The 25,903-nt window shown below is 42.3% G+C and overlaps 1 long non-coding RNA gene across 2 annotated transcripts; it reads left to right on the forward strand.

The window, feature by feature from the left end:
* The first annotated feature begins 35 nt into the window (after positions 1-35).
* Positions 36-10,574, forward strand: LOC123614072 (uncharacterized). 2 transcript variants are annotated; one of them, XR_006721557.2, is made up of 4 exons: positions 90-195; positions 6,572-6,682; positions 8,944-9,109; positions 10,312-10,574. It is a non-coding gene; the product is annotated as an uncharacterized LOC123614072 (long non-coding RNA). The 2 variants fall into 2 exon arrangements; XR_012500944.1 differs by lacking the exon at positions 10,312-10,574 and having other exon boundaries at positions 36-195; positions 8,944-9,868.
* Positions 10,575-25,903: the final 15,329 nt, after the last annotated feature.

Raw genomic sequence — 25,903 nt, forward strand, 5'->3', positions numbered from 1 at the left:
CCCACAAACGTCACTGGCTATTGGCTGGACGGAGGGGGCGTGGAAGGCGCGCCTGTGCGCAGGAGGCGGGGCCAAACGAGGGGGCGGGGCCGAAGGAGGCGTGTGCGACAGGTGGAGAGGGACTGGCAAACCTCAGCGCTAAGGCCAGGGGTCGCAGAAGAAGCATAAATTGAAAGATTATTCAAATAGCACTGGGTATGTTGATACTATCAAGTAATTTGTATAGCTCAGGAAAACCAGCCATTACTAGTTTTATTTTTATTGGCAATACTACAAAGATATTATAGCAATATAATTTATGTATATATATTTATGTCTATTATGTATATTTATGTATAATTTATGTATATATATAGTGATAGTGATACAATTTACGTGGATTTTGGTATATAAGTAAACAATGCACATAACATTTTACCCCTAAATTGTTATATTCTTACATCTTCAAAGTAGAAAGTGGTAGTACCTGTTGAACCTTGCATATTTCCAAAAGATTTCTGAAAAAGAAAATTTCCACATTGAAGAATGAATAAACAAAGTGTATATCAGTCTGAGAGAAATGGAAAAGGAATACACGGTAGTTCATCACTCAGTGAGAAATTAAGAGGTTTGGTGTGGAATGCTGTCACTGTGCGACACCCTCCCTACCCTAAAATGCTGAACAAGTTAATTCTGGTGGCAGAAATAAATGTAAGGAAAAGAAAATTTGGACAAATCAACATGAACAAAATCCAAAGGAAATTCCAGTGTAAGTGGATTATTGTGCATTAATTATTTGTTTATTTTCCTAATACAGAGAAATGAATATTTTACTACTTCTAAAAAGACCAGTCCTTTGAGAGAACTCACTCAACTATTTTCAGTGTTTAAGTACATGCTTTGCTTGTAATAAAACATTTAAAAACATTTTTACAGTTACCTAGTTCCAGTGGGTGGTATATTTAAAATAAAGCTTGATCTAAATGGCCTAAACTAAGATTTAATTTGAATTCCAGTATAAAGTGTCTGAAAGGATATGAACCCAAATGATAAAAGTGACAACTTGGGGGGAATAAGTTTGGCTAAATGGGTGGAATATCACTTTTTAATGTATGCACTTTGATATGAAATATTACAGATAGCTTTTGTAATTAAAAAGAAAGTTTGTTTTAAAGTTGTTATAAATTTCTTTCTTCCATTCAAGTCCTGAAGGTTTTTAAGCTTGGATTTCCTCTTCTTGCCTGGTATTCCTCCTTTTGTTGTGGATGTGCCTAACTAGGGAATAAAATTAGTTGAGCACTGTATGCTTCTGTGACAAAAAGGAAAGCAGGTGGTGCCACATAAAAAGAGGCAAATTTAAACTGGGTTTCAGGAGCCAAAGATTCTGGTTTCTAATTAGCACTAACTAGCTGTGTCACGCTAGGCAGTCAGTTAACCTCCCTGGGTCTCAGCTTCCCCAGGAGTAGTACAGGGACTGGGATTAGATATTCTCTCTGGTTCCTTTTGGTATTGGCATCTAGGTTTTCAATATTTTGATACTTTTGCCTTAAAGTGAACATGCATTTTTGTACCACTAATGTAATTTTGTAATTGTAGTTTTGTGATGTAACTGTGCTACTAATGCGATTTTGTGTTGTTGGGTGGAAGGGCCTTTTGTTGTGGCCGACTGCGGTGTATAAGTAAAGTGCTTGCTTGTTTGAACAGACTTTGGGGGTGGCCGTAGGGAGAGGGGTCTGGCTGTTTCTGTCATATTCTCTAGGCTTAATACCAGCAGATGAGAAAGAAGGTCAGAAGTACACGTAGGCAGGGCTGCTTTCCTCGGTGTGCTTAGAAGGGCCTCGAACTTGGTTTAATACTCTGTTGTCTCCATCTTGAAATCCTTAATCGTTTTTAAAAATGGGCCCTGCATTTTCTTTTTGCACGGGGCCCTAAGACTTACATAGCCAGTCCTGCATGTAAAGCTTATTGCCTCTGCTCCCTGACTTTGTGCGCTGAAGATTCCAGGAAGCGCTTGAAGCTTTGACATTCAGTGTCCAGACAAAGGCAACTGAATATATATTTAATGAATATAAATCCATGAAATACTATCCCCTCCCCCTAAAATCTGTACCAGGGTATTGAATGCTATCCTGCTAATGATAAAAAGAAAAACTGGAGAGGAGCATCTCTGTGTAGTAGTAGAGAATGAGCTCCAGGACACTGTATCTTTAAGTGAAAAAAGCAAGGCAGAGAAGGCGTTTATGGCGTGCTGCCATTCATTTAATAAAGTTGGGGGAGGTAAAAACATACACATATTTTTGATTTTATTTAAAAAGTGAAATTATAAACCAAAAAAAGTTTTAATTAATAAAATTAAAATAAAAATGACTACCTCTGAGGGGGAGGTGGTGGGGAGAGGACAGGAATGGAAACTAGCCTTTTATGACTGTGCCTTTCCTTAGAGATTTGACTTTGGAACCAGATGTGTATTTTTATGTAATTACAAAAATCTTCAATTAAAAAAGATCTCCCTAAAAAAATGGAATTAAAATAAAACATCCATCAAGTTGGTGACATGATCACAGTGTGGAACTTTTTAGGGTGACTTTATAAAATAATAATTTTTAAACTTTTTTTATTGAGTTATAATCATTTTACAATGTTGTGTCAAATTCCAGTGTACAGCACAATTTTTCAGTTACACATGAACATACATATATTCATTGTCACGTTCTTTTTCACTGTGAGCTACCACAAGATCTTGTATATATTTCCCTGTGCTATACAGTATAATAATTTAATTGTACGTGCTTAGTGAGATATTCTCTAAGGAGAAAAATTCATGAAAAAAATGTATTTTGAGGGGGGTTCAGTCAGCATACTGGCATTGCGGTGTTGGTACTGCTATTCTAAGTCATGCGTACTATGTCCTGTGTACTAACTAAGGCATGAACACACGGCACAAAGCAAAGGATTAGTTATGTGGTGTTGCTGGAAACTAGGGGTTTTGCTACAGCAGAAGAGAGAAGCAGACGTAGGTAGATGAGGTTAAATAAGACCCTTAAGTTCTGAATCTAAGTTGAACTATCAGTGTGAACTCATGATTTTATCTTAAAGAAAATAAAAAGTATTTACTATCTAGCTCTGTTCGCTTAAAAGGCTTAGAAACAAGGACACTCTATCACACTGAGCACCCCTAGTAGCCAGATTCAGGTTTCAGATACTGTTCCCCCCAAAAATGAATGAGGGTCCTTTGGAGAACTGGCTGACTCCAGATCTGGAACAGGACATGTAGAAGATGAGTCTGGATCATCCTGTCATAGCAGAAAGCAAAGACGTTATTAAAGAGTAACGAGGATCATCAAAGGACAGGATAGGACCACTTGAGTTTCAGTAAGAATAATTGCAATGGTTTGAAACACTTTAAAGATGTTTAAATCTATGGCTGGGGGGAGGGTACAGCTCAGTGATAGAGTGCATGCCTATCATGCATGAGGTCCTGGATTCAATCCCCAGGACCTCCATCAAAAATAAATAAATAAGTGAACCTAGTTACCTCCTCCTGCAAATAAATAAATAAAATAAATAAATAAATCTATGAGGTCATAATGACAGTAAAAAACAAGAAAAGAAGAACAAAATCAACACAATCCTCTGGTCATTGGAGGATTCTAGAGAACCAATTCATCATTTCAAAAAGTGATAAATAAAGGAAACACAGTTACATTTTTTTTCTTGATTATCCTACAGATGCTGTATCTCAGGAAAACCAATAGGAAGAGGGGAAAGTTTCCCTTTATAGAAGTGTTCCAGTTATGAATGAAGATAAAACAATAGAATATCATTGTTTTGCATCCCCCAGTGAAATAATGGGTCGAGGCAACAATGGTCAATAACTTCACATCACACAAACAGACTCAAAGAGACAGAATGAACTGAGGGAGAGCTAGGAAGTGGTCTTGCCAGTTGAGTCTGAAGTCTGGTGAAGGTTTAACAACCAGATCACAAGAAATGATAGCAGGAAGGGGGAACATGTTAAGCGCCACCATGGAGATGCCATCAGCAAATTCTAGACCAAAGGAAACTGTAGGAGAAACAATCTGATTGTTTCAATAAATGACTTGTAAAGAAAAAAGAAAAGGCAGAGGGGAGGTGGAACTGATACATTTTGAAAGAGTTTTAAGGACATAGCAATCAATTACATTGTATGAATCTTTTTTTCAAGCCTAATTTTAACAACAACAACAACGACAAAAACTGTTAAACATGAAAAACATCGAAGGTCAGCCACAACAGTGACAGATGTCTACGACAGTCCGTTTTATACGCCCGGGATATAAAATTAACTTGCCCAGATTCACATGGCTATTAGATCTGCAAATGAATCACCTGGAAGTTTTAGAAGATGCAGATATCATACCACACTCCTGGAGATTCTGATTTATTTTGTCTGAGGGTGGGCACAGGCATTGGTATTAAAAAAAATATTCCCCGGTGATTTTAACGTGCAGCCAGCCTTGAGATCCCCCTCCACTTGAACAGATGGAGGATCTGGAATTTCGAGTCAGCTTGCTGGTTCTGAAGCCCACAAGGTTCTAAATTCCTCTTGTCTCCTTTCTGTGTTTCTATGGTGAGCTGCTGCCTGCTCCACGCTTCACTCAGCATTAGGCAGAAGAAGGAGAAAGGTTGTACTTTACTTAAAATCATCAATAAGTGTATTTTTGGATGATCTGCATATTTGACTTGGAAATATCCGCTTGAAGACCGCCTTGCTCCTAATGAAAATAACTCGATGATTTGATTTTGTCCAGTGGAACCCATCTCTAATCTGCTGTTATCATCATCAAGTTTTAAGTCCACAGTACCTGAGGATACAAATTAAATGTCAAGAGAAATTAATTCATCAAATGGGACGTGAACTGGCTGACTTTCTTCTCTGGAGCGAGCCTGACAGCTTTCTGTATGTCATATTGGCATCGGTTAAAATGAGCTGCAGATGCCAGAAACCGTTACTGTATCAGATTGCTCTCGGCAGTGCCTATCAGAAAATGTTCGGTTTTAGGAGAACTTTCTACTTTGGAATGTGTTGGGGTTTTAAACCTGTGTTCCAGCGACATCAGCCACATGGTGAACAAGGCGATACAGGGGCACCGAGTGCCTCGGCTTCTTTGTCTTGGAGGCCTCTTGTACACAGGTGTGACCTGCATTTCCCCCGCATTTTCGTGAGGCCGTTACTGTGCACCAGGTACTGATTAAGCACTAGGAACACACTGACGAATGGTCCCTCAGGTGTGGGGTGCCCTGAGGGAAGATGCTCGAAAACAGACAAGTAGAATCGTGCAGAAGGCAAAGAGCAGGGCATAGAGAGGACAAGAACCCACAGAGGGCGCTTACTCTGGAACTGGGGGAGGTAGGGGCAGGTTTCCCGGAGGTCAAGGTCCTGAGCTGAGACTTGAAGGAGGAAAAGGCATTGGGCAGGTGAGAGGTGAGATGGAGTGGTGTTGGAGAGGTCTGGGGTGGGGGCGGGGATGGCAGGCACAAAGGCTGTAAATTGAGAACACTATTCTTCGCAGGATCTGCTCCAGGTGAGTGGGGAGAGGTGAGGGTGGGCAAGCAGATGTGCTGGATTGGAAGGGGTCTTGTCAGTGGTGTTAAGAAGGCTTTATGCCAGGGGAGCCCTCCTGCTCTGCTGGTGGGAATAGAAATTGGTGCAGCCACTGTGGAGAGCAGTATGGAGGTTCCTAAAAGAATTGAAAATGGACTTACCTTATGACCCAGCCATTCCACTCCTGGGCATATATACTGAGAAAACTCTAATTTGAAAAGATACATGCACCTCAATGTTTACAGTGCACTATTTACAGTAGCCAAGACATGGAAACAACCTGAATGTCCATCGACAGATGACTAGATAAAGAAGCTTTGATATATTTATACAATGGAATATGGAATACTACCAGCCATAAAAAAGAACAAAATAATGCCATTTGCAGCAACATGGATGGACCTAGAGATGATCAGAGTAAGTTAAGTAAGTCAGAGAAAGACAAATATCATATGGTATCAGTTATATGTGGAATCTAAAAAAAAATGATACAAATGAACTTATTTGCAAAACAGAAACAGACTCAGACATCGAAGACAAATTTATGGGTACGAAAGGGGAAGAGAGGTGGGGTTAAATTGGGAGTTTGAGATTAACAGATACACACTACTTTGTATAGAATAGATAAACAACAAGTTTCTTCTGTATGACACAGGGAACTGTATTCAATATCTTGTAATAACCTATAATGGAAAAGAATCTGAAAAAGAATAGATTTATGAATGTATATATAATTGAATCACATTTCTGTACACCTGAAATTAACACAACATTGTAAGTCAACTATACTTCAATAAATAAATTTTAAGAAGTCTTTATTCTTAATTCTCTTAGTCAACTCATACTCAACATGTCTGCATCAAACTCATGTTTGATGTTGTCTCTTATGCCCTTTTCCCAGATCTGCCCCTTCCCTCCCAGTCCCCATCTCACTGAATGACATTCAAGCATTTGCCCAAGTCAGAAGTCTGAGTGCCATCCTTGACTCTTCCTTCTCCTTTACATCAGGCAACAGAATGGGTTCAAGCCCCACGACAAGGTGATCTTCCTGCTCCTGCAATGAACAGGGACCTGCTGATTGAGAGGGAATCCATTTCGCATTTGTGGGAAGATCAGAAGGTAGGCTGTGTTATATGAGAGTCGTTGGTAACACAGGGGCTGTAATAGTTTCTTGCTCCTTCCTGGGTGCCTCAACATCCTGTTTTGATTTTCTCAATCCTTTCCACACCTCCGTAAATAGTCCTTTCATTAAAGTGTCTTGAATCACCAAAGTTGGATTCTGTTTCCTGCAAGCATCCTGACTGCTCCCGGAAGAAGAGGAGACAAGTTTGGTGAGCTTCCAGTCAGTTGCTGTCCTTGACGGCCAGTGCCACCTGTTAGGTTTTATCTTTGGCTTTCAAATGTGGGTATAGATGCATACTGCCCTAAGTAGATAAGATTCGACTAGGAAATTTGGTAGAGGCATGTCTTTTTCATGTACTTAACACTAAAGTGTCATTTTGCTTCAACATGCTTTTGACAGCATTTGGACATGTATCAGGATGAAGATTACTCACCTGAGACTGGACTTTGGTTAACACAGGACGAGCATGTTTTATACAGTTCTTCAGGCAGACCAGGCTCTTAGTGAGGGAGCACTGCTATAAAAAGCAGTCTGCAGACCAGACACGCTTTCCTTCAACTTATCCTGTTGACGTGCACATAGATGTCCCTGACCTCGAATCAGCTGATCCTGGGAATGAGTCCCTGCAATTAAGGAAGGAGATGCTCTAGAAATTCGCAAAGAGAGGAATTACTCCCTCAGCCCCACTTGGAAATTCCACAGATGACCTGGCTGCCCGTATCTTATCCCCAGTCTCTGGTTTAAATTAGGCAACTGAAACTCGTGTTTCTCTATTTTGTTTGATTTCGTATCAAGCATCCTCCAAATCAAGGGGCATTTTTTCAAATTCCCTTAGAGTCAGTGAACAAGAATCTCCAAGGAGGTTTTGCTGTCTTTGCTCCTGATTTGTGTGCTCTCACTAGCTTGAAGCTCTCTCCAGCCTTTCTGGTGTTAAATTAATAACAAATGATGTGGAGCTGACAGGTAGGTGAAGATATGGAGTGCCACGATATTAAAAAAAATCTCAATCTATTATGTAGCACATTGTGCAACACTTTGTCAGGTTTTGCCTGTAGGTATCTTAATTTTCCTTAAATATTTTGTTCACATCTTTCCTAACCCAGAAGATGGAAACATAGCCCTTAGCATCTCTCTAGCAGATTTTGTAGCATCTATTAGTGTGGTACTGAATACCAAACTTTGCCAGTTATTTGGGATTCTTTGAAACTGCACTGAATAAAACAAAAAGGATAAAGATACTTTCTTGGTGGAAGAATTGTGTGATTCTCACTGGAAGTTTAAGGGGTCATATTTTGGCTCAATTTCAACATTATTTTCTCACAAGCAGAGCCATCCAGCTCTGACTACCTCAAAATCAGTGTGCTCCTTGTCATCACAAGTATTTAAGCAATGACAGATCATCTGCCAAGAACTCCTTGGAAATGATTCTAAGCAAGAATGTAGAATATTGACAGAATGATTTGGCACAGTTTAAATTGCATGCATTCAGTTTGTTTCATATATGAAATTTCAATGCAATCTTTAAAAATAGTTATTATGGAATATTTCAAACACACAAGTAGAATAATATAATAAATCCCTGTTACTGATCACCCAGTTTCAACACTTAGAAAATTTCTTTAGAAGAGAGGTGCTACTGAGAAAAATGAACTTAGAAACTGCTGGATTGGACGTCTGAAGTCCCCACGATTTCATTTTATGGGCAACATAAGCTTGAAGAGCCATTTTCTCTGTATAAATTGAAAGAGAATATTTTGGTTTGTGCCTCTCCGGAGCTGTTCTCTACGCTGCTGGCCCTCTGTCTCTTCTCCCAACTTTGGTGTGGACAACTATTCATTTCTCTGCTGGATACAATTCCTTAATCAGTATGGCTCCCTCCTGTGGAAGGAGGAAGGATGGGCAGGCCCCACATGTGTTTCTGTCCTCTTCCTTTGCTTTCTTACACATCACCTGAAGGGTCAAGGCAGCTGCAGGGAATTACAAAAGGAAAAACCTGGAAGTGATGTCCCAAAATTGACTGTCCATTTAGTTCAAGAACTGGTCCCTAACCCAGAAGTTAGAACCTGCCCAAAGAGGATGCCCAGATACTTTCATGTATGTTCCCAGATCCTGATCTCATTTCTCCTGCCCATACGTTTATACAGTTTCTCAAAGGTGCTCCCCCCACTTTTTTTTTTTTTTAATTTCCATGAATGTGGCTGTCCATTGACCTTCCAGAAAACCCCATCACTGACTTTGGTTCCTCTTTTCCAACCAGTGTATTTCTTGGAGTCCAGAGCACCATTCCAGGGGGAAGGGCTGCAGGAGGACAGTACCTGTTGGCCTTACACAGCTAATTCCGTGGATGAAAGGACGATATAAAGGTTCCAAGTCCAAGACTCACCAGCATGGCCGCTATACCTGTTTATTCTCCATTTTGTTCAGTGAGTCATCATTAAGGCAAATACACATCCATTTCCTAAGGTCAAACTTTCATCCTAACGTAGTTTGGTGCAGCCATTATGGAAAACAGTATGGAGATTCATTGAAAAACTAAAAATAGACTTACCTTGTGATCCAGCAATCCCACTCCTGGGCATATATCTGGAGAAAACTCCAGTTCGAAAATATACATGCACTCCAATGTTCATAGCAGTGCTATGTACAACAGCCAAGACATGGAAGCGACCTAAATGTCCATCAACAGAAGACAACAGATAAAGACAATGTGGTACACACACACACCCACCCACCCACACACACACATACACATATACACATACACAGTGGAATACTACCAGCCATAAAAAGAATGCAGCAACATGCATGGACTTCATACTAACTGAAGTAAGTCAGAAAAAGAAAGAAAAATACCATGTGATATCACTTATATGTAGAATCTAAAAAAAATGACACACATGAACTTATTTACAAAACAGGAAGAGAGTCACACATATAGAAAACTATCTTATGGTGCCAAGTGAGGAGAGGGTGTTGTGATGGATAAATTGGGAGTTTGAGATTTGCAGATACTAGCTACTATATATAAAATAGATAAACAAGTTTCTTCTGTATAGCAGGGGGAACTATATTCAATATCTTGTAGTAACCTATACTGAAAAAGAATATGAAAAGAAATATATGTATATCCATGTATGACTGAAACATCATGCTGTACACCAGAAATTGACACAACATTGTAAACTGACTATACTTCAATAAAAAAAAAAAACTTTCATCCTGGATTATGCTGTGCAGTTGAAACAAAAATCACAAATTTGCAGTCAGTGAATCTGCCTCAGTTTACAGATGTGTTTGTTTATCTAGCATGGTGTTGATCTATACTGTTTCAAAAACTTGAATTAGTTCCCAAGATTTAAAATCAAGATATTTTACCTAAACCCCCAGATTTCTGGCTTTCCTTGAGGAATAGGAAAATCTGGCAACACTCAACAGTCTTCCCTGCTTGGGGACAGGTGTCTGGAGTTAAGTAGCTCCTGCTGCCTGTGGAGGGAGGGCATCCTCTCTATGGTTCCAACACAGACCTCACCCTCTCGCGAGTATTACCTAAAACCAAGGCAGGGAAGTAGTGACTGTTTATCATCTCGCAAATGGCCTATTTCTCTTTCTTACCTGATCCTCGCAGGCAATTAAATTTGTGACCTGGCTCTATTGCATCCATATTCCAAGTAGGAAGATGAACAGAAGGAAAAATCACTTGCCTAAAGCCTCATGCCATGATGACATCAGCCTTCTAGTCAGTGTCCAGCATCCCATCATTTAAATCTGGTCCAGGTGAGGGTGAGGATTTTTGAACACTGTTCCTCTGGAATGACTCCTTGAAAACTGTTCCTTTTAACTGAAAGACTTGGGAACTTCAGCAATAAATTACCTGGGCCTCCTTATTCAACATCCAATGATGGGGTAGGCATGGAGTAACCATTATAGGCATTTCCGTTCAAAACAGGTGAAGACACGCAGCAGTCACAGGTTTGTAACAATTGTGACGTCCAGTTGGGCACATGTTGCCCGTTCCACGATCTGGGCTCAGGCCTAGTGCCTGGGGAGGCCTCACTGCAGCTCTTGGCTCCACCTTCTGAAACAGCCTTCCTTTTCCATAGTGTGCAGCCCCTGTTTGAGTACTCTCTCAGTCTGTTTTCTAACCACGGCGCCGTTTCCGGTTGCCCTGTCCATCCTCTCGGCTTAAGCTAACACCATTCCTTAAAGAATACAGGGTGCTTTTTGTGTGTGTGAATTGATTTTTAATCCATTCCATTAGCTAAAAGAAACAAGTGAGATTTCTGGAGTAAACCTTCTGCTGCTTAGCTTCCCTGTAAGGAAGCCGAGGGACAAACTGCTTTTAGATCCTTAGGCTGGTTTGTTTTGTTTTGCTTCGGTTTTTTTTTTTTTTTTTTTTTTCTGTTAGAAATGGATGCTGTCTTCTGAGATCTTAGCAAAAGGTTTTACAATCACATCCTTGGCTTTATCATTAGACTATGTTTTCCTGACATGCCTTGGATTTGATCTTTGTCCAGAAGGTATTTCTTAATTTTAGCACTGTTGGCTACCTGGAAAGGCTGGGCATGGGAAGAGTTTTATTTTTGAACCTAGAAAGTCCCGGTTCCTTTATATCCAGCAGTTGTTGAGTTTATTGAGTTCATTTCTCTACTCACGTTTTCTATAACGGCAAATAGAGGCAGGCAGCGTCTTCAGGACCCCGCTTGGAAGCCTCCTGAGCCAGATTATCCCTTTCAGACGTACGTTTTCTATTTCCACGTTCCCACGGTGACAGTGTGACTAAATTTTCTGCTCCAGCATCACAGGGATCGCCTTTCCTCTAGCTTCCATTCCACTTTTCCTTTGAATTCTTACCAACAGCCTCCTTGCAGCCATGGTCAGGGTTCTGCTGACGGTCTCTCAAAGGCCCTCGGGGCTTCCACCAGCCCCTTGATCCTGACAGCTGACCTAAGTTCTAGGATTCTGTCAGGGCAGCTCCCCACTTCCGGGTACCAACATCGGGCTTTCATTTATCTATGTCACCCGTAGCACAGCACCTGGTCAGTAGGGTCTATTTGGTGTGAAATTGGATTTTCAATTCTTTCTTTTTGTCTTTTTCACATTTTAAATGATGATCATCAGTGGTTATGGTTATTTTCATTTTTCTTTTATCAGATGGAGCCTAGTGGGGAATCTTCAAGTTTTATGCATGAGAAGAGAGTCGTAGTTTTCACAAGAGATCAATGGCATTTTGAAAAATTTCCTTTTAAAATTACTTCAGTGCACACTTTGAGACACTGTAATTTGTTTTTTTACTCCATAGGAGTATTTGTGGGGACCAGGTCGTCGTTTATAAAAGGAACACCAAGATCAGAGTCATTTGAAGCTCAGACTGATTTTATCTTTTATTTGGGGGGAGGGTTGTTGAAAATGACAGACCTTCTATTTATTTTTATTTACGACCACTCTTGGCAAGGGAAATTTAAGTCCTTTCAACCATCAAACCATTGACTGTACATTGTATGTATTCATTAATGTAATCAATCAGTGGGAATAAGGTTTTCTGTTTAAAATATATCAAATGGTGAAAATGATGGGTTCATAAAAACGTCTAGGAATGTTCGTTTCTGCTCCTGGCTCAGCTGTCTGCGGTAGCATTATCCCGCTGGTGGGAGTTTGACATAGCTTGCTTGCGTTTTGTGTTGTTTTGGGTGCAGGTACACCATTGGTGTGTATATGTGGCATCTCCCTGTGTCCCTGCATAAGAAGGGGGTGCAGATAACAGTAATTAAAGTTAGAGACACAAACGAGAGCAGAAGCTCAGCATTGACACATTTCTGGGGACAGGCACTGGCACCCTGGTCGGTGTGTCCATGCATGCCCCCATCATCCTGGTGACTGCTGACTCCCAGTGTCTACAGCCTACGAGTCTATGTGCTCTGTCCTCAGTCATGGGGACCTGGAGGAAAAAAATCCACTCATAGCCCTCGAATTTCATAACTAGGTGATCAAGGAAGGTGATCACACAATGATTATTTTTCTGTCATACATTATGTAGAAGGATGGCTTTCTTTAATATTTTTAAGATGGTTGGTATTTAAAAAATTGCAGCACATTTAAAAGCTATTGCAGTGTAACTTGCCTACAGAAAAGTGCACCTGTCAGAAACATCCAGCGCAAGGAAGTTTCACCAACAGACACACCTGTGTAACTCGCATCCGGCTCAAGGGTGATGTCACCGCATCCTTTTGTAATCCCTCCAGCCAGGACCTAGCCCCAGTGTAGCCACCATGGACTAGTCTTGCCTGCTGTTGAGTGTCATGTAAATATAATCCTGTGGTAAGCACTCTTTGAAAAGCATTTTCAAAGTTTTATTGAGGCACAGTTGACGTACAATAAATCTGTATATTTGGAGTGTACAATTTGATGGGTTTTGACATATGAATACACCCATGACACCATCCCCACAATCAAGATAATGAACATATCCACTGCCCCCAAAGTTCCTTTGTCCTCTCTCCCACTCTCCCCAGGCCACCACTTTCTGCCATCACAGATTAGTTTGCATTTTCTAGAATTTTATGTAAATGGAATCATACAGAATGTACTTCTCTTTGGTCTTTCACTCCCCATAATGATTTTGAGACTCATCCATGCTGCTGTGTGTATCAACGGCAGTGTCTTTTGAATGACAGTGGGCCGCCGGATGGATACAGCAGTTTCTTTATCCATTCACTTTTAGTATATTTTGGCATCTGGCTTCTTTTTGCTCAAGATTGTATTTGTGAGACTGCATTCCTAACAGGATATTTGACGTAGAAAAGGGGACGTTACCATGTAATGTTCCGAGGAATAACACTCTGTACCAGAAAAGATGAACTGATCTATATTTAGTATGAAGTCACCGTCAGCATTAAGTCATTCGCATCCTAATTCAAAGCATTTACTGAGCACCTACTTTGTACAGGATATCGTGCCAGTCACTGGGAGTTGAGTGGAGTGACGGATTGTGCTGTTGCTCTGAATTGTTTTTGTCTTCTCTCTAAGAGCATCACACACCCCTGGCTGTAGCCGCGTGGCTTGTAGTGTCTCCCTCGAGGAGGTTTATTCTTCCTCATCCCACGAATGTCAGGCATGGATGTTTGGCTTATGTTGGTCAATAAAGTGTGAGCAGAAGCTTCCGGAGCCATGGAATGGTTTGGTCTTAGCCGTTTACTTGACCACGAGATGACTGTGACCCCATCTGAACAAGCAAGACACACAGCGCAACTGCTGACCTGCTGCCGATCTGGACGGTGAGCGAGAAGTCTTTGCCACTGTAGGCTGTAGTCACGAGTAACAGCTTCTCTGCGCAGAAGAAAACCAACTTGAATTACTGAAAAATTGGCTGTGTTTTTATGAGAATACATTCCAATATCCAGTATCTAACTCCGCTGTCTAAATGCTTAAGCCTTCTTCAGTTTTAATCAATCTTCTTGGTCTTTCTTGACCAATGTATTTCCTTTACCTTTGAAAGGAGTTTACTTGAATTAAGAAGGAAATCCCTTCCCGAGTGCCTGGGTTAGCTCATTTAATTCTTGGTCATCTGATTTCTCCCCTTCAGAACACTATTAGGTTGCTTTCAAACTGTGCTCTGTGGATCCCAAGAATATTTCCTCACCTCCCCTCTGCTCCCCGCTGTGAGTTAGATGCAAGGTGCTCAGAGCCATTTTCCCACCCCCACCTCCACCCCCAACTTCTCATTCTGCTCCAATCACAGAGTCTTCTGGATTGTTTAAAGAAAAAAAAAAAAATGCAAACCACAGGGTTAAGGAACTAGCAGCATCATGCTAAAGTTCCTACCAAAAGACCTCTGGTAACCCAATAGAAGAGGTCTAACTGAGACCGACTTGACTGTCTCTTCTTGCGGCCACATCCCGAGTCGCTGCTCTCACGCTGGGCCTTGGCATGGCTGTGACTCTCCAAAAGGAGACTGTCTGCAAATCCACCTCGCGCTGCGCTTAGTTTCCACCTTGCATTTGAAGATTAAAATCCATTCGTGATCTATAAAATTCGGGTACTTTATTTGGCCTTATTAATCGTATTTGTTGCCACTGAAAGGTTTTAAATCTCCAGTTCTAAAAGCTTACTTCTAAATTGGTACTTACCACTAGCTATTACGATGACATATTTGGAAGAATCATTATCAAAGACCCTTTGAAAATCTAGCAAATGTGCAAGTGCTGGAAAAATACATTTATACTGTGATTCTTGGCTGGAGTCATGTTTAAACGTTTTCTGGAGCTGGTTCCTCCCTCGCTAGGCTGTTGTTTGGGAGCTGACCACCTGATGTCACTATGGGACCATGAATGCAGGCATATTTCCAAGGCCTTGGTTCACAGAAACTCTGGATGGGCGTCCTTGCCGCCTTAGGAAAGATCACCTCCCGCCCACCCAGCGCCAGCCTCCACCCGACCTCCTCTCTCCCGCTGCCTGTGTAGTTTATAAAATTGAGAACAGCTGACAGATCTAATTTTGATGGAGAATTACCTGTAGGCAAGAGGACAATCAAACCCATACTGTTAAGGAGTCGGGGGTGGGGGTGCAAGATAATGAATCTATTATCTGTGCTTCGCAAATGGTGAGTGTCAGGCTTATGTCTGTCAGTTTCTTTTTCCGGCGCCAGAAGCCTTCACCTCCGTTTTCTTAGGTACAGCTGACTTAGAACTGTCTATAAAGGGCTGACTATCTGGGGGGTGTATTTTCTAGACTGCTTGTTTCCTGGATCCTTCTCGGTGCCTACTCTTGTTCTGTCTGGGCCGTTGCAGAGTCCCAGCTGGACTCGGGGTTTCCGATCAGTCCCTGGGTCACAGAGTTTCAGCAAATCCTGGAGGGGTGGTGAGGGGGAAGGTTGAGAGTCAGAACCAAGGCGAGTTTGGGATCTCTCTGTAGGGAGAAGGCATTTATGCCACCACTTGCTGTCACGCACAGGCTCTCAGAGGCCACAGGGGATCAGCTACACCTGCCCGGGTTTAAAGTTGTATTCAGAGTCCTGCTAACTCGGGGTCACTGACTGTGTGCTGCCTGCACATCTGCTGGGGCTGCTGTAACGAGATATCAGACTGGGCTTGAGCGACAGAAGTTTATTTTCTCATGGTTCTAGAGGCTGGAAGTTCAAGATCAGGCTGTTGGAAGGTGTCGGCAGGATTGGTTCCTTCTGAGGCTTCTCCCCTTCCGTGTATAGACAGCCGTCCTCTCCTGTGTCCTCACACGGCCATTGCTCTGCGCAAGTGTGCATCCTTGGTTTCGGCCTTCATGTCTAAATTTCCTTTTCTTATGAGGGCGCTAGTCAGATTGGATTAGGACCCACCCTGAGGGCCTCGCGTTAGTTTAATCACCTTTAAAGACCCTGTTTCCAAACGCAGTCCCGATCCGAGGCACTGGGGGTTGGGACATCAACGTACCGTATGGAGGGGTCTCAGTTCAGCCCACGATATCCCTTCCGCCCTCTCACTGGTCTACATTGAAATGGACTGGTCTGGGGTGCTGATTTCTTTGAAATACGTTCCCCCGTTTCCTTAGCTGCCTTGTGCCTTGTTGAGTAGTGTGGTATAGACGCACGGACAGCCTGCACTTCTCTTCCTCAGAACCACGAAATCATAGAGGAATCCTGGTGTCCAGGGAGGCTCCCTGGAGACCACAGGGCCTGGGAGATCAGGGTCTGCTCAAGCCCACAGAAGCTGGGGCCCAGGCCTCAGGAGTATAGAGGGACACTTTGGTTGATCCCAAAGTACCTTAATTTTATAATAAAAGTGTAACATCTGCACATTATTTTAATTCATGTTGCTTTATTTTGATGTAGTAAAAGACTAAAGCCATCCATACTGCAGAGGAAAGCCCCATCTCGATTTGATTATTTTTGCATTAACTCTGTTTTCAATAACTTAACTTTGAAAGCCTCTTGATATAGAGTTTCTTAAAACTGCACACCCACAGCCTAAGGATTCAGGGACGGAGACCAAGTTAAGGTACTTGGACACAATGTGTCAGTTTCTGGCGTACAGCTCTATGTCCCAGTCATGCACACACATACATACTCGTTCTCGTGTTTTATTCTTCGTTTTTACATCTTCACATTTCCTAGTCATTAACTTTGGAGCCAGCCTTCTGAGACTCAAGGAGGGCCTGGGAGACTAAAGCAAAAGCCTTTTACTTCAAAGACAGGGGCGTGAGCACTCAGGCACGGTTTCAGGAGTGGACGTGCTTTAAGACCCTCCAGTTCTAGGGCTCGAACCCTGGAGGTACTGTCGTGCGTCCTTGTGAACATGACTTGTTCTTCTTCACTACTGAGACAGTATCCATTTTTCTACTGAGCGTGACACTTGCAATAGCAGCATTAACAAAGTGTCAGGGTCATGCTCTTATGTAAGTCCTTTCTACGTTAACTCATTTGAAACGGGCTGCACCCCCTCCTTCGTCATTCTTCCCTTCTTTCCTCTGTAAAAGCAAATAGAATCTTTGCATGTTTCCTGGAAAGAAGGGCAGAGGTGCTGGGTAGCTGTGTTTCTATTTTCCAGAACATTTTTTCACGTAGCAGTCTCTAGGAGCGTCCACGTTTATGTAGTCAGTAAGGCTTAAGGCAGATGTGAAGAGGTTTGGTTGGCCCAAAATTTAGTTTCCTTAGAGGAGAGTTACAGAAACTTTGCCTGGTTCTGGTAGTTGAATAATAAAGAAATTCACTGGGACTCTGAGACTTTTTTAGAAGATGTCCTACCTTATTTCATTTAGCAACTTTCCTATTTTTTTCTTACAGTGTGATACGGGGAAAAGTTTATGAAATTTCAACTTTGAGATAATATTAGCTGCCGCTCAGCATTTCTGTGAGCACTGAATGAGATAATGTGTGAAAAAAATTAGCACCCAACAAAAGTGCAGGAGTCACTCAATAAATGTCCTTTCTCTTTCACTTTTTTCTTCTGACAAACTCTCTCCTTAAGGAAGATCTTACATTAGCGTCATAATGAATGAAGCAGAATGAATGAAGGATGGAAAAAGGAAGGGAGAAAGGAAGAGAAGGAAAGAGAAGGAAAAAAAGTGAAGGAATGGTATCAACATAAAATGAAATTAACTCAGAAGCACAAGTTTAGTTAAAATGATCGCTTGGCATTGTGCTATCCAAAGTTCACTCGGGCTTGAAAGAAAAATTGGCCGCACAACATTTGTTAAGCACGTACTAACTGCCAGGCAGGAGGGTGGGCACTAGGGGGACCACAGTGAGCAGACTGGCTCCAGCCTTCTTGGAGCTCGAGTTCATGTGGGGACACAGAGACCGAAATATTTCCCTCTAATAAGTGATGCTGAATTCCGTAATAAAGAGAAGTTTGCGCTTTGGTAAATGGATGGGTGATACCATTGCACTAAAAGATTACTTAGATTAACCTCTATGATCCCCTGTGGTCTCTGGCACATTACAGAGATTTTTATGCATGAGAATTCCCTGCCAGTAGATGGACAGTTAGAGTAATTCATTGCTCAGACTCAGAGTAAGTTATTTTGGCTTCTGTAAAAATGATCTGAGTGGTGAGGCAAAAATGCTTGAGTATTAGGGAAAACCATAGGCACGCAATTTCCTCAAGGGTTGAGGAGTTTTATCATTTATGTTTCATTTCGTAGCGAAACAAACAAGTGCACAAGAGACCAGGACTCCAGTGAAGCGGCTCACCCCTTATCCCGCTGAAGGGAGCTGACATCTCTGATGAGAAGGTAGAGGCTGGAAAGAAGCCCCCGTCCCTCGTGGCTTTAAGTGGATCTGACAGTTTCCTATTTAGAGACAGAGTGTTCTACAGCTGACATGAGAAGTTTTGAAGACACACCGCCCTCATTATCTCCCACTCTCTGGCAGAGCTAAGTCCACATCCCAGTTCTGGGTGACATATTTTTGCCCCCCTTGCTATTATCATCCTCCATGCACTGGTCATCACATCAAGTCAACCTACAAATACAAGCTCCCGGGCCGTCTAATGAGGCCCTTGTCTCCGGCCAACTTTGAGGTCTCTATTGAACTCTCCCCCCGTATCCTCTTCAGATGAACAACATCAAATAATGCTTCCGTTGAAATAAATGCATCTTTGCTAGAGATGTCAGGTTAGGGGCATCTGGCCTCTGAAGCTGGCTGAGGCATCACTCCTTCCCTAGGACAAGGTACAAGAAGAGTCACTGGAGCGATTAGAGCAATTATTCAGAGCTGCCTGTCGTGGCTGATCAGCTCCTGCCCGGCTGATGGGAAGAGGTGGTCCAGCCCTGCCCTCCCAGACCAAGCGCTGTAATTGGAGGGCGTCTTGCCTCCAGGGTCTTCTTAGATAGGCTCAAGTTTCAAACATTTATTGGCAAAACCTCACTTTCTTGCGTTTGTTTTTCTGTTCCACTTGAATGCTCCTCATACTCAGAGGAGGTCATCGGAGGCTTGTTACGGTTTATTTTTCTTCTGCGATTTCTCCTTTATCCCCCCTGACATGTTTCATTGCCGAGCTTCCTTGTGATAAAGCAGGAGTTCTTCTGAGTTAGGGAGAACTTCTTGTTTTCTTTCATCCCACCAGAGCCTCCCGAAGAGCAGGTCAAAAGCCTTTTAGTGAAACTTGGTGTCACGGAGGAGGAAAGAAATTTGAACATCATAGAAAAATGACTGACTTCTGGTGGAGAAGTTACTGGAGAGGAAGAATGTACCATTAATCCCTGTGAACCTTGTCATCATTTTCATTGTCACCATCATCGTCCTCATCTTTGGTCAACATCATCTTCACCAGCGCTCTCCCTGTTTTCACCGCCGTTAGGTACTTGTGTGGATGTGAGGTCGCACTGGAACGCCGTAAAAATGGAATTACATGTACACAGTCCTGCCTCTCTAAGTCATTCAATTGCAGGCAACTAAGTTTCAAACACATGTTAAAATAGAATATTAAGTTGTGAGTGAAGAATGGATAAGAGCTTGGATTGCAAAAATAATTGAAACTTTGCTTTTATATATAACACATTTTTTAAAAAAATATGAGAAGCGAAGGAAAGCTACAAATGCCATGTCCTTCACCCAGAGCAAGGTTCAGAGGATGGTTTTACTCCTCTTCCTCTAATTTGTCAGAGAATTCAGGAAGGGGTGGGACATTATTTAGGAATTACTTTAGAAAAGGAAAACACATGTCTTGCTTGATAGGGTATTTCAGCTGTAATAACACCTTTATTAAAATTCTCTTGGTAATTTTTATGAAAGCAGGATTATTTTCTTTGGCTGATTCCTGGAAAACAGTAGTGAGAAACCTGGGATAGGCACATCATTGGTGATCAAAGTGGCCCTGGATACACGGCACGGCATTTGACTTGGTCTGGGTGAGTGGAAGTGTTCTCTGCTCCTGATCTGTATTTATCCTGAGTACCAGCTCACTCTAGAACTCGGTGGGCACTTCTCCTATTTATGGTTCAGCAATAGCATTTAATAGTTACTTCTTGCCTTGCTGAAATCAACTTGTTTCCCAGTAGGATTGAAAGCAAGGTCCTGTGCCAAGTACAGGTCTAGGAGAATGACGGTCACTAGACGTTCACTCACGCCGTTTTCCTTGTTGCAGATGCTTTTGGGAATCACCGTCATTTACTAAAACCTGCTTTTGCATTCTGGTCTGGTGCAAGTCGCCCCTCCGTGGGGAAGTATTGTTTCCAACTAAAGATGCCCCAAGTTGGTTCTTTTGAATTCCCATAGTACTACCTTACAAAACAGTTGTTACTTTAAAAAAAAAAAATCATTTCTTTTTTTTTTGCATGAAGTCTAACCACATATTAAGCCCCTTCAGAGAGACAGGACCTGCTGGAAGTAATTTACTCTCACTGAGCCTTAGCGTTCCCATCTGTAATATGGGAGCAAGGAATAGTATTTCCTGACCTACCACACAGGCTAAAGATGAGATAATATATGTTGGATGAGCGAATGAAAGTGTGTTGAAAAGTATAAAATACTACGCAAATTTAAGTCTATGGGGACATAGACTTACCGCTTGGATACCATCTAGTTCAGTGCTGATGTTTTAGTGGAAACTGACATCCTTAAAGGAGAGTCGCAAAGCTGGTTGGTGTCGGTGAGCCTGTGCTTGGGTTTCTGGACTCAGCCGGGTGTGCTCTCTTGTCCCTGTTGCCTGTTCTCTGTAGGCGGGGCCGTGCCCTCACTGGGCACTGCGTAATTGTTCGGTCGTTAGAGGTCACACCACCAGGTTTCACACTGGGGTGTGAAGAATTGATAGTATGTCCTTTCTTCTTTTTAATTGAAGCACAGTTGATTTACAACTGTTTCAGGTCTACAGCAAAGCAATTCAGTTATACCTACATATATGCATAAAATTTTCATATTCTTTTCCACTATAGGCTATTACAAGAAATTGAATATAGTTCCCTGTGTTATACAGCAGATCCTTGTTGTTTATCAATTTTATATATAGTATTGAGTGAATCCTCTCTCGGAAGTGGAAGCTTCACACTAAACAGCCTGGGAAGGACAGCCTGCTGATTGTAACACAGCAAGAGAACTTTTACGTGTGAGACTTACGTGGCATCAACTTTAGAACTATCGTCCGAAAGCTCTGGCGTGCGACTGTTCTATTTCTGAAATGCTTTTGGGCTTGGGGTTTCTACAATGTTTGCCCGGGTGAAAGTTTCTCATGAGCAGAGAGTTGGCGATTTAAAAACGCAATTATGAATGGTGTGAAATTGAAAGATGCCACGGATGTTGTTGGTTCTTCAGAGAGACAGAACCAATGGGCTTCATTTCTGTAGAGAAAGAGATTTGTGATAAGGAATTGGCTCATGGGATTATAGGAATCAGTCCTAAGATCTGCAGTCGGCAGGCTGGAGACCCAGGAGACCCAGTGGCCCATGTTTCAGTTTGAGTCTGAAGGCGAGAAAAAGCCAATGTCCTGGTTCAAAGGCAGTCAGGCAGGAAGAATTCCCTGTGACTCAAGAGGAGGGTCAGCCTTTTTGTTCTATTTAGGCCCTCAACCGATTGGATGAGGCCCACCCTCAATAGGTAGGTAAATTTGCTTTATTCAGCCTACCAATCCAAAGGTTAATCTCATCTGAAATCCCCTCACAGACACACCCAGAATAATGTTTGAACAAATATCTGAGCACCCCATGACTCGACTGATGCACCAAGTCAGATCAACGCTTGAAATTAACCATCAGAGATATCAACTAATGAAGTGCTTAACCTGGGAGTCTGGAGGTCTGCGACGTTAGATATTTTTTACTATGCTGATGAGGCAAATTCCTCTAACACCCTGTTTATCACTTAACCCTTCCCATCCCTGCCTGTGTGGGCAGGTGAGCTGCAGGCCACCTCAGCGGACGGCTAATTGCTCAGCTGTGTACAAGCCCTTTGGTTGGAGAGGCTAATAGCCTCGTAGCAAGGGGGGCTGGTATTGCCTCCTCCAAGGCCTTTGGGAATTCCTTGAGGATCACGTGCTGACCAGAATAGGATGGCTGGGCTTTTAGTTTGGGTTTGGCCACCAATTTCTTTTGTGTCCATGTAAATTTTTTGAGCCTCATTTCTCTTATTTGTAAAATAAATGAGTTAGGCATAGCCCACGTGATCTCAAAAGTCCCTTCCAAACCCCACATCTTATAATTAGTGGGTGACTTGGAAACTACTATTTTTATTATATTGTTGTCTTAAGTGTGAAGGATACTTGAGTTCTTTAAGCTTTTTGATATCTGGAAATGGCAAGCTTCTAACTTCCACTTTTGGAATAAATTTTCCTCTAGGTCATTGCTTCAAACTGCTATTATTTTAAAGCTTTTGTCCTCTGTCTAAAATACACCATAAAGATTTTTGAAAAGAAGCCCATTTCTTTCCATAACAATAAAAGTACATTCTGTGGAAACACGTGACACCACAGGAGATCAAGTTGTTAGCTCGTGACGTGTAAGTTCTAGATTCCGTAGCTCCAGGAGAAAAACCAGGCTTGTTCTTTCCTCAGTCAGTTTTGAATTCAATGGCAATACATGTTGAGAAGACATTCAAGCATGTCAGTTCACACTTGAGGACTTTTCCTTTAAATAAAACTTTTGCATATATTTGGATTGGATTTGTGGTACACGGCATAGAAGACACGCTTCCAGTTGCCGTTTTGCTCTTGCAGGGAAGGGAGATCACCCACTGCGTTAGTGATAAGACTGCGAACCTCATGGCTTCAGCTTTGAAACTCAGTCTCCATCTCTTTCACTGCCGGAGTGTGTCAATGTCAGAGACAGAGGCGACTGATCAAGACCTTTATGCAACCACCCCCACATTCTTCATAGAATCAAGTGACAAAGTGACATGCTATGTGTTTTCACAGGGACGTGGAGGTTGCAGATGGAAAAGTTAAATAGAAATCTTCATGGAAGTTTGAGTAATTTTTAATAATTTGTTCTTTTGTCGCATGCATGTGTGAATGATATATTTGTCCTAGAGCAATACGAATTCATTTCCCCACATCTGTAATATCTGCGGTAAGCGAAATTAAAAATGCATTTGTACTTGTACAGTTAAATGATCATATTTAATGAAATGTCAGAGAGGAATCTTAGCAAATAGCCAGGAAATTATTTTAGAGAGTGCAGCATTTCATTACAAGCAGTCGGGGAAAAGCAAAGTGATTAAACAAATGGTTTACCGCTCAAAGGTGGTGGCTATCCGGGCAGAATGGAAAACCAGGGTGTGGGGCTGACAGGCAAGTGCTCTCTTTTCCTGCTCCCCATCAACCCTCATGGAATCTTGAGTCTGGTGGGCACTCACCTTACGAGTTCTGTAGATTTCCCCACGGAGTGAGGAAAACAAGCTGTAGAAGATGGGTATGACTTGTGAGCGTCACCTCACATGTCTCCACAACCCAGCGGTGGCAAAGCGTAGGCAGGTGAGGTGAGTGGGAGACTCAGGTTAATTGAACGAGAAGAGGGTGGAGCTGGTCAAAGAATGATGCCCTATTAAGGCTTCAGGCTCTTCACCCCCCCACCCCGGGCAGTTGGATACAGCTTGGAACTTGGAAGAGACAGGAGGTTGGAAGGTTTGCTGGGGCTTTAAGACCAGAGGGAGAGAGGACAGGTGGTGACAGGCAGCAGGTGAGAGCGGAGAAGGAGGAGGAAGTGAGTAGGAGGAGGCATGAAGGGAGGGGATTGGGCGAGAGCAGAGTGGGGCCGTCAGGTGGCCAGCGAGACCTCCGTTTGTCACGAACACACCGCCCCTTCCCACACACCATGAAATGCTGGTGGGCCAAGTATTTCAGTAAGAATTATCACCTGTTTGGGTTGGTGTTAGGGTTTGAGTTGTGTCCTCCAAACAGCTATGCTGAAGCCTTGCCCCGCACTACCTCAGAATGGGGCCTTATTTGGAAATAAGGTCATTGCAGGTGTGGTTAGTTAAGATGAGGCCATGCTGGAGTCGGGTAGGACCTTCATCCATCTGGTGTCCTTATGCTGGGAAGACACACAGGGAGAAGGCCGTGTGTTGATGGAGGCAGAAAGCCAAGTGATGCAGCTGCCAGCCCAGGGACGCCAAAGAGTCCAGTCCCCGCTGGAAGCCAGAGAGACAAGAGAGGACCCTCCCCATGACACCTTCAGAAAGAGCCTGGCCGTGCTGACATCTTGATCTCAGACTTCCGGCCCCCAGACCCGGCGGCAGGAAGCTTCTGTTGTTTTAAGCTGCTCAGTTTGCAGCACTTTGCAATGGCTGTCTTAGGACATGAATACAATGCGTAAAACAATTCTGAATGGCAGCATCAGTAAGTTATATTTCTCAGTCCTTGGAATTGTTTTCTTAAGGAAATTTCATTACTTTCCATTAAATTTTTTTTTTCTCCTGGGACCAGGTTGAGGTGAGTAAGGCATTCTCCTCAGCTGCAAAATGCAAGGAGCTACCAAAATAGTCATTAAGATAAATTAATGTTCTCAGGAGATCTTTAAAAAATTTTAAATGAATGCCTCAAATCATTAGATGAACAAAATAGCAAAATTGTAAATACAGGACCAGTGTTATTAATTTTCCCTTTTGCCTCACTATGGCCTGGCCAGGCACTGCTGTCAACATCTGAATAACACAAGTAAGTTTAAAAGAATATAGAAAGAAGGAAAAAAATGTGTATCATAAAGGACATAGATGTAAACATATTCACGTTAAAAAACAAACGCTGTCTTTCAGTTTTATCTCAGGCAGACACCAATAGGGATGACAAGGTAACAGCAAGATGTCTTGGGTTGAATTCACTTTTTTTCGCATGAGGACTCAGACGGTGGGGAGCCAAGATCGGTGACATCAGGTAACAATGCGAGCCGGTTAAGCATCTTGCATATACGGAATCTGCATGAAAAAGACAAGCTGCTATAATCCCAGTGGCAAAGGGAATTAGAGACTCTGGCCTTTACCACATGACAGTAAATGACAGCATAATAAATAAAACAAAGCTGATTTTTGAGTCAGACTTTTCACATCATATCCTGGAGGTGCTTTGCTGTTGTGACAAGTATATTAAATGTAGGTCTGATTATATCCCAGGGAGAGCTGACAAGAGGCGTCTTCTGGAACAGGGGCTGCTGCTCTGTGTCTTGTGGTTACTGTTTGTTGGGTGCACTCTTCTCCGACAGCTGGGACAAGATGAGCAGGGAAACTGGGAGAGACAGAGAGTGGAAAGTCCTAGCCTGGGCCTCGTTTCGATGAACATTCTTTCGATTGCTTAAAGATATTATTGTTCAGTGTTTGTTTAACCCTTGAAGATGGTTATTAGTGGGGGGAGGGTGTAGCTCAGTGGTGGAGTGCATGCCCAGCATGCACGGGGTCTTGGGCTCAATTCCCAGTGCTTCTGTTTAAAAAAAAGAACAAATAAACCTACAATTATCTCCCCCTATTTAAAAAAAAGTTAAAAAAAAAAGAAACAAAAGAAGATGGTTATTAGCCATCCTTTCTCATCCTCTAAGAGTACAAATATCATGCTAGCGGCCGATGGAGAAGCCTAGGATGTGTATTCTGTAACTGAGAGAAGATGAACAAAGACAGAAATAATTAAATGAAACATGGAATCTGTGCTGCTGAAGGGAAATCTTAACTGATTCCTTTTTGGTGTACACTTCAACGAATTTTAACACATGAATAAATTCACATGACTGCCACCACTCTCCTGTGAAGGATTTCCATAATCCTCTAAGCTCCCGCGTGCTGACCCCTGGATAATCACATTCTTTAAAAGTTGGTCTGG

Source organism: Camelus bactrianus, chromosome 20 (genome assembly GCF_048773025.1).
Source record: "Camelus bactrianus isolate YW-2024 breed Bactrian camel chromosome 20, ASM4877302v1, whole genome shotgun sequence".
Taxonomy (NCBI): Eukaryota; Metazoa; Chordata; class Mammalia; order Artiodactyla; family Camelidae; genus Camelus; species Camelus bactrianus.